Raw genomic sequence first — 10437 nt, forward strand, 5'->3', positions numbered from 1 at the left:
CCACTGATGTTCTCTTATTGTTCTTCTGATTAATCTTTACCATTTATCAAATGTTGATTTCGTGTTTTCCCTTTTGTTCCATGTTGATCGTTATATAGAATCATCCTCTGCTTCAGTGGTAGAACGATCACTTGGGTTTCAATTTTAGCATCGTCGCCTATCTACTTTCATTTTAGCGGTGTTCTTGCCTTTGGCATTTATGTTTACAGGTCATTGATCATATCAATCGCTTATCACAGTTTGATTCCTCATTTACATTTGATTTTCTATTTTAAATGGCATTTGATTTATTCACTTTATTCATTGTATTGTGTTACATATAATTGTTCATCGCAGTCGAGGTTTTCTCAATTCGACTTCTTGCTTGTTCTCATCCCCCCCCCCCTCGTTTTTATTAATGTCTGTCTTTCTCCTCTTGCTCTGTTTCTTCTGCTCCCGCGCTTAGCGGCGTCTTCTTCTCGAAGGAGCTCACGAAGATGCCTTCACACAAGACATTCATTATCAAGAAGAAGTTGGCAAAAAAAGCTGAGGCAGAATAGGCCTATTCCTCATTGGATCAGGATGAGGACTGACAATACCAGAAGGTATAATGCCAAGCGTAGGAATTGGAGGAGAACAAAGTTAGGTTTCTGATGCAATTTTGTGATTTTAATATCCAAGTGGAGTTTGTGGGCGGTTTCCACTTCAGGCTATTTAAAATTTGGATCTTGAATGGGGTATTTTAGACACAGAGACTCCCAGTCTACCTCTCCTTTTGTACTGTTACAAGTTGATATGTAGGATTTGCAGGCTTGATGAACACGTGATTTGAAGTTCTTAACTGAAGAATTTGTAATTTCATGCTGCATTTCTTTCAGTGCATAGTGTTTCTTTATCTAATCTGCCATGATTTGTCTAGGTTTATGTGTGGGTTTTCTGTTATTTGTTTAAAAATGTGAAATTGCTAGTTATATGGTCGTCTACTTGATGTAGGTGGGAACAATTTTAGAACTGTGATTTATCTTTGAAATCTGCATGCCTATCATAATTTTGGATGCTTCTTTTTCATCAAGGCCAAACAGGGATTACTAATAAGTAGGTACTAGGTACATAATAATGTAAAAATAAAGAGAAACTAAGCATAACATTAATGAGCTGTGAACTGCATCTGGACTCTTAGGATTTGTAGAGGTCGTGTATCCATGCTTTGTGTTTTCAAAGTCCTCAGATTTTTTCAAAGCAAAGTTCTATGCTGCAAGGCTAATGTGGAAACTTTACTCTTGAATGTATTTGGCTTCTTTTTGTTATGTTTGCTTATTACTTATAAATATTAAATAAACACGTTTATAAATATTTATGGAGAAAGCTAGAAATGGATTTTGACTTTTTGGATTACAAACTATTTATAGTCCCATTTGGACAGTGCCCCATCAGAGCCACTTGACGTGGGATTTAAGTTCAGGTTGCCCTTAGCACCTACAAATATGTTCTCCTTGTCTCCTTGATGCATTTGACCACATTCTCATTGCTGTAATTGATCCATTTTACTGAGAAGGCCTACTGTTCAGGACCTCAGCATTTGTTGGCCAACCTCATAAGAAAAATAATCCTTTAGTGAGGCAAGCTTCAAGCACAGGGAGGTTCCTGGCTTGTAATGCCTCCCAATTCATTGATAAGGGAGTCAAACACAGGCTCATGAACTACCTTATTAAAAAATCTGGAGACTTTCATATGCAGTAAGTCGAGTAGGTGTCCTACTCTATAATCGAACAACAACAGGGTAACTGACCATTACCTCCAGCATCCTTTTTTTTTACTGCACTGTTACTGCATTCTACACTTCATCACACCTCCTCCATCTACCATATAGCCTTCACCTATTCATTATTACACTCATCCACACCCGTCATGCATCCATTTTACTCCCACAGTAATGTGCATTTTTCTGCAAAATGCACTATTCACCCATTTGCTGTCACCTTTCACAACAACCTCTATAGCCACCACACTCATCTACCTTCACACCACTGTTGTAACACTTGCAGTAGTGCTCCCTGTTCCAGCTTGCTATCAGCGTACCCCCCCTGCTGTGGTAATTTTTATTCCAGCACGTTAACACATTCCCCACAAAACTCCATGCTATAGCCCTCTTTCCATCATCATTTGCCTCTGCTGCAAGATCCACTACCCATTGTGGCATCTCTGTCACAACCTCTACACAGCAGGTCTACCCATACAACCTTATGTCTCTATTGGTGTTAGCTGCCTGTCACAATTTATATGGCACCAGTTGGGGTGTTGACCCATTAGCTTCACTTTGTGTTTCCTTGAGATTTAGCATTATTTCTTGCAAGATTTATCGAGGATCACAGGACTGTGTCTAGGGATACGGATTCCCTTAGTTGCCAAACAACCATATCACTTAGTCATGTAAAGATATCCTTATTAGCATCCATATATGTCCATCCTATGCACATATATCATGATATTATTTAAGTATCATATATTTTTTTAGAATATATATATAATTTTTTTTTCCATAAACCCAACATATATATACTTTGGATTCATTTTACATTTGCTTGGCATACATGCATATATCAGAGGTAGATGCCACATTTAGCTATAAATATGCAATTTTGCCATGATATATTCCATATCTTTAGCCTATTGTTTTTACACTTAACCTTGTTTTGCAGGGATATATGGAAAATGTTGATTTCCTCTCTTAGATTAGAATTCTATCATCTCAAATCTCCTTTCAATGATTGTAATAACTAGATACAATGAAAATTTACGTTCTTTGCCTTAGAATAGAATGTATGAGCATACACATCTTCTAGAATTGCTTGTTTCATGATATTTTTCTCTTTTATTTTCAAAATTGCACAAATGGGAACACGAATGGCACATGAACCATTTTATAAAAGGTGATTAAATCCTAAATTGATGATTTGCATCAATGGCCATAGTCAGGATGTGAACAAAACTTAGGATTTTCATCTTTTATGAAATAACATTGGATCTACATTGGGTCCCTTTAAAAAATCATCATACTTTCAAAAAATTTCTTCCTTATTAGAGTTTAACTTAAAATTAACTCAAAATATATATCAATGACCATAGTCAGGATATATTGAGAGTTAATTTCATTTTAAACTCTATAAAGGCACCAAAATATGTTTTATTCTTTATGTGGATTTAAATATGATTATTATATAATACATTCAATGACCATAGTCAGGGATGTATCATATCTTCAATCTTATTTCAATTCATTTAAAAAATGAAATATGATTTTCAAATTCAATTTCAAAAATCTTTAAATTCATTTATCATTTAGGATAGAATTGCATCATCTTTTCAAAATTCTTTTTCAAAATCCAAGTGATCCTGATTATCTTTTCTTCAAATTTCTATTTCAATTCACCTTTCCATCTCATTTCAAGATTCCAAAATCCAAATTCAAAGTCCAATTTGACATTGAAATTCCAAATCCATTTTTATTATTCTACTTCAAATTCCAATCAGAATTCAAAGTTCAACTCAATTTTGAAATTCCAAATTCATTCTCAAAGATTCAAATTCAAATTCAAATTTAAATTCAGTATCTCAAATTCTATTTCAAAGTTTAAATTAAAAAACTTTGAAATTTCGGATTCATCTTCTGATTTCAAGACTCAAGCTTTAAAATCAAGTCCATCCTTTATTTTCTATCGAGTCTTGATCCTCAAATCAAAGTTTTGAGATTGATTCTGAATCTCAAAAATTTAATTTCTCCTAAAGCTTTAAATTCAATTTGGGTTTTCAAAACCCAGATCCATCTTCAAAAGTCCCATTTTGGACTTTCAAAATTCAAATTCCAAAATTAGAATCTAACTCCATTTTTAGGATCCAGATTTCCAAATCCAATCTCCACTTTGGATATCAAACTTTGGATCCAATTCCATTTAGGATTCTAAAAATCAACTTCATTTTGGATCTCAGACTTCGGATCCAATGCCATTTAGGATCCTAGAAATCAACTTCATTTTTGGATCTCAGGCATCGGATCCAACTCCATTTAGGATTTAAAAAAAAAATCAACTTCATTTTGGATCTCAGACTTCGGATCCAATTCCATTCAGAATTCAAACTTCGGATTCAAAATTCCATCTTGGATCACGGATTTCAAATCCAATTTCATTCTCAATTCTAAATTTTAAATCCAGCTCTATCTTGATTTCAAATCCAATTTCAAATCCCATATGGACTTCTTAAATCCATTTCTATTTTTAAATACCATTTGGATTTCTCAAATCCAAATTCCATTCTGATTTCAAACTTTGAATCTGGAATTCAATTCCACTTCAAAATTCATCTCCTCTCCTAAATTCCAAGTTCAAAATTCAAAAATCAAAGTCCATTTTCTGACTCTGAAACTTCATTTCTTTCAGCTTTCAAAATTTAAGATTTATTTTCCCAACTTTGATTATTTCAAAGACTTAGAATTTCAGATACCTTTCTTGATCTATCTCAAGTTCTAAGTTAGATTCAACTATTCAAAATTCGTTCATTTATCCCCTTTGTCACATTTACTTCAGAATCACTTGGAAAGTCTCAGATTTTCAAAAGTGTTTTCTCAAAAACATACATTTCTGCATTTTCATTGCACAAGCATGATTCTCTGTGCATTTAGACTTAGAATAAATTCTTAGATAATATTTTAGCAAAGCAAAAAGGCATAAATTTGATCCTTGGTTCGATTACCTCTGGTAAAGGCCTCAGGAACGGTTGAACTTCATACCGACGAGCGAATCCCATCTCTCCATTTTCTCGCAAAATATTTCAAAATGGAGGCGAGCGATTTTTCTAAATATTTTCAAATTAAGGTCAAGTGAGACCTTTGCAAAAGAGTTCCTTTTCTCTTCTTTTCTTTTCTCTTCTCTCTTTTTTGTCTTTTATTTTTCCCTTCAAAAAGGGAAAATAGAGGTTGGAAAAGAGAAGGAAGAGAGAGAAACCGAGAGAGGGAAATTTTTGCGATGATCACAGTGTCTTCTCTTAAAATATTATTTTAATATATCCTACTTTATGTCTCATCACATGTACATGCCATTTTTTATCTCTCTCTTTCTCTCACACTGTGTCTCTTATACCTATATGAGCTATAAACATTAAATCATATTAATCATGACAAATTCTTTATGTCATTTATATCTTTCAATCACGACATCTTATTAATGTTTGTCAAGTACACATCACCTGATCATTATTACCTCATTTCCTCTCTCCTTTCATGCCTATTTATAAGGGCTATACAAATTAATTCAAGACAATCATGACATTTCTTTATGTCACTCATTAATTATTTTTGTCCTCTTCTCTATCCATGAATTAAGCTCACTTCTTTCTTTACTCTGTCTCAAAACAATGGATCACCCCATGTATTTTTTGAAATCCATTTCTTGAATTGTTGTCTTCAACTCTTCTACTCTGATCCCTCCTTTTTGTCAATGACAAAGGGGGATAAAAACGTGAAGTGTAATGTGAAGTGTACACAAACTTTTTTATTTTTGTTTTTTATGACTGCTATTTTTCCATAATATGTATTTTTCATGTTTTGATATCATATTTAAAACATTATATATATATATGGCTTATTAATAGGGGGAGCATATATTGTCATCATAAAAAAGGGGGAGAATGTTGAGAAACTATATTTTGATGATGCATATGTGATGTAATATGATATGCTCATGCTTAACATGATGATATATGAAATGTTATATTATGACTTGATATGATTTGCCATATATTTAATGTGTATTTGATGCAAGGTTATTTCACTTAAGAAGAGTGAAGACAACTTGATCAAGTGCAACAATTTGATCAAGTGCAACAATTTGATGCAATGATACTATTCTGAAGAAAAAGCTTGATGGGTCATACATTCATAAAGTCTCTCCAAGAAGATCGGCTACTTCAAGATGAAGATTTTTCTTCTTTAGAGTCATATGTAACAGAACCTTCAGAAGCATGCATATTTCATATTAGAGTATATGCTTTAAAATCATACAAGCTATTCATATACAAATAGACAAGCTTTCATAAAAAGAACGTTATTCAAAAACACCTTTTTTGAAATAAATCATTGTACTTACTACAAGCATTTATGAAAAAGACAAATTGACAAGATATAATAGCTCATGATTTCAACATCATTAATTGTACTTCCTACAAGCATTTATGAAAAAGAAAATTTGACAAGATATAAAAGCTCATGATTTCAAAAGCATTTACGTAAGAAAAGACAAAATGCATTGGTTCATAATACACAAACATTAACGTAAGAAATTTTGGTTCATAATACATAAACATTTATGTAAGAAAAGATAAATTGTGAAAAGATGTATTGGTTCATAATACACAAGCATTTATTTGAAAAATGACTATTTGTAATATAAGTATTACTCAAGCATTTATTGTACTTCAAATCATTCATTTTAGAAATGACGATTTGAGAAAATAAACATTACTTTTATAAAACAAACATTTATCGTTGAACAAAACATTTATTTAAGAAATGACCATTTGTGTTTATTTTATTTAAAGTATTTCAAAAACACTCACTCAAGAAGTGACGACTTATATTTGAAGACATCTTTCTTCACTCAAGCATTTATGGTACTTTAAAGTATATACTCAAAAAAATACCTTTTGAACAATAAGTACTACATAAAGCATTTATTGTATTTTCGTGTATTCAAACAATGAAGTGACATTTTGTAATATAAATATACTTAAACATTTAATGTACTATAGAACACTTATTTGAGGAATGGAACATTACAAATTAAATCTCATTTTTAATTACACCAACGTATATTGTACCTCAAAATATTTAATTTAGAAATGACGACTTGAAGAAACTATCATTATTTAAATACACCAAACATTTATTACTTAACAATTATTTAATGGAATGATGATTTTTAAAAGCTATATATAGTACACACATTATTTCACACACCTTTTTCTCATAGAAGTTGTTTTTGAGATGACCTGGCATGTCACATCTCAAAAGGACAATTATTTCAAAGCATTTAAAAAAGCAACGACTATTTTTCAAAATTTATATATACAGACAAAATAATATTTCAAAGAGATATACATGTGAGCTTTAAAAGATAAATATTCCTACATGACACACTGAAAAAGAGCTTAGAAATAGAAAGAGAAAAGGACAAGAAAAACTCTCTGACAAAAGAATCAAGTGTGTGAAGAAAAAGAGAAAAAGAACATTTTGTTCTCCTGAAAGATTATTCTGCCTATTTTCAAAAGAGAGAACATTCTGAGAGAATCTTCAAACGTGTATTCATATCCTGCATATCATTCTGAAGGTTCTATTGGAAAGTGTTGTAACTTTCTATTGCAATATTGTTGCCTTCTTGTAATTAAGAAGAAGACCTCTGTGAAAGAGGATGTTTTCCTTCTCTGTTAAGAGAAGTAGACCTTTGAGGAAGAGGGTGTTTCCTTTATCTGTTGAGAGAAGTAGACCTCTGAGAAAGAGGGTGTTTCCCTTCTCTGTTGAGAGAAGTAGACCTCTGAGGAAGAGGGTGCTGTATTATTTATCCCGTAACAAGGATTAAATAGTGAAAGGCTCAAGTGGTTTCACTTGAGGACTAGATGTAGGTCAGTAACTCAATCAAACCAGTATAAATCCTGTGTTTATTGTGTGGTGCCTAATTGTCTTATCTTTAAATTAGCGATCTGTGCTCATATTTTACTATTCACCCCTCTAGTGGAATTTCACAAAAATGCACTGCATTTCTCAAAAACTCAAAAGGATTTTCCCAATTCCCCAAGGAAATATCTTTCAAATTCATATTCATTCATTCAATTTGCATCATTTTGAAATTCATTTTCCAATTCCATTTCAGAAAAATCAATTTTCTCATAATTTTCTAAGTCTTTCTCAGGATTGGATTTTCTCAGAACTTTGGGTTTTCAAATGATATTTTCAAGTTCAAATCATGATTTTCCAATGTTTTAACATTCTCAATACTATTTTCAAAGTTCAAAAATCATTTTTATCAAAGTTCCTATTTTTCTGAGAATCCATCTTCCATTCAAAAGTCATTTTTCAATGAACTTCCTGATTTTTCTAGAATTCTCAAATCCATTTTAGAAATCAATTTTCTCAGAAAAGCAGCCCAAATCTCAAAATCAATTTTCTCAAAGTCCTAGTTTTCCCGAGAATTAACTTTCCCTTCAAAAATTACTTTCCAATGCAAATTCCTGATTTCCAATGAAAATTATGATTTTCCAAAGAATTCATTTTTCAAGCAAACATCATATTTCTCAAAATATGCATCTTTTTAAATATCCAGAGCACATGCCTGATTCTCTATGCATTTTAGGAAAAAGAGCATAATTCAGATAATTAAACTTAGTCAAAGCACACATTTGATCCTTGGTTCAATTACCCCTGGTAAAGGTGCCAAGAACGGTTGAACCTCGTACCGACAGGCGGATCCCATTCCATGGAATTTTTTCACAAATTTTCAAAATGGAGGCGAGTAATTTTCAAAAACCAATTTTCAAAACTTTGGTCGAGTATGACTCACAAAATCATTTCTCACTCTCGCAGAGGGAGGGAAAAATTTTGCGATAACATATAGTCCTAGTTGTTTTTCCTTTCCAAGTTATCATTCCTTTTAATGCATCAATGAAATTGTCAACCTTTTCTTATCTCTGGGTTTTACTTTCTTTATGGTTTCTCCAAATTCTCATGCAATATATCTTTTGTAAATAATTTTTCCTTGAAAACTTTTGGTTGCCTTTCTTCTTTTGCAAAATTCTTTTTTTATATTTTCCCGAATTCATAGGGATGCCCATTACCAATTCTGATTTTCTGCTTTTGTCGTTATGTTTCTTCTCAAAGAGCATTTTTTAAATATTATTCTCCCTTCCCCATTGTGCTGGGGCATTTTTTTTATTTTATTTTATTGAAATTCATTATTCTTCTTTGCAAAAACCCTGTATTGAGGCAGGATCAAATAAAATATTTTCACCATCCATATTTTCATTCGCTTTCAGGTTAAGGGATAAACCTGAACCTCGGCATTTGAGGTATTTCCTTCTTTCCTTTTCAGGTTAAGGGATAAACTTGAAACCTCCTTCTAACGAGGTATCTTTTCATCATAATTTAGGATAAGGGGATAATCCTCAAAGGGGACCACATACAATTAACTATGATGGTTTACTGAATTCAAAATCTTCATCAAATTTTTATCAATTTTTATCCATTTTCATCAATTTTCCGTAATTCTTATTATTTTCTATCAATCTTTCATCAATTGCTACCCCTTTTTTTCATCAATTCTCCTCAGTTTTTATTTCCCCTTCAGGTTAAGGGATAAACCTGAGTTTTCTCCTTCAAGTTAAGGGATAAACCTGAGCATTCCCCTACAGGTTAAGAGATAAACCTGAGTTTCCCATTTAGGGTAAGGGATAATCCTGAGACCATTCATATGAGCAATAAGGCTACCTATGAGAATTCTTTTACAAGATAATTTTCATTAATCTTTCATCAATTTTTATCTCTTTTCATCAATTTTATTCATTCCCCATTCAGGATAAGAGGATAATCTTAAAAGCATGCCACATACAGTTAACTATGATGGTCTATTAAATCCAAAATTTTCATCAATCTTCATTAATTTTCATCAATCTTCCTCATTTTTTATCAATTCCTATCAATCTTTCATCAATCACTACCCTTTTTTCATCAATTTTCCTTAATTTTTATTCATCCCCATTCAGGATACGGGGATAATCCTGAAAGCGGACCATATACAATTAACTATGATGGTCTATTGAATTAAGAATTTTCATCTTCTAAAATTCAATTTGCAAGTTGAATCCTTTTCAAAGCCCAGTGCTCGTACTGATCAGTTTCAAAATTTTCAATCTTAGATCGAACCATTTTCGGAACGGAGTCCTCGAATTGGTCATTTTCAAAAATTTTGATCTTAGATCAAACCATTTTCGACACCCAGTGCTCGAACTGGTCATTTCTAAAAATTTTGATCTTAAATCGAACCGTTTTCGGAACCCAGTCCTCGAACTGGTCATTTCCAAAAAATTTGATCTTAAATCAAACCATTTTTGGAACCCAGTCCTCGAGTTGGTCATTTCCAAGAATTTTGATCTTAAATCAAACCATTTTTGGAACCCAGTCCTCGAACTGGTCATTTCCAATTTTTTTTATCTTAAATCGAACCATTTTCGGAACCCAGTTCCTCGAATTGGTCATTTTTAAAATTTTTGATCCTAGATCGAGCCGATTTCTGAATCCAGTTCTCGCACTGGCGACTTTTAGAATTCAATCTTCTGATTAAAAATTTTCCTTTGAGATTCGAGTTTCGACTCAAACTTCCAATTTTCCTTTGAGATTCAAGTTTTGACTCAAGCTCC

General features: G+C 32.3%; 1 pseudogene; it reads left to right on the top strand.

The window, feature by feature from the left end:
• Positions 1–476: 476 nt before the first annotated feature.
• Positions 477–718, top strand: LOC149845507 (large ribosomal subunit protein eL39 pseudogene; annotated as a pseudogene).
• The last annotated feature ends 9719 nt before the right edge of the window (positions 719–10437 follow it).

This window comes from Nuphar pumila, chromosome 2 (assembly GCF_984573655.1).
Source record: "Nuphar pumila chromosome 2, dmNupPumi1.hap1.1, whole genome shotgun sequence".
Taxonomy (NCBI): Eukaryota; Viridiplantae; Streptophyta; class Magnoliopsida; order Nymphaeales; family Nymphaeaceae; genus Nuphar; species Nuphar pumila.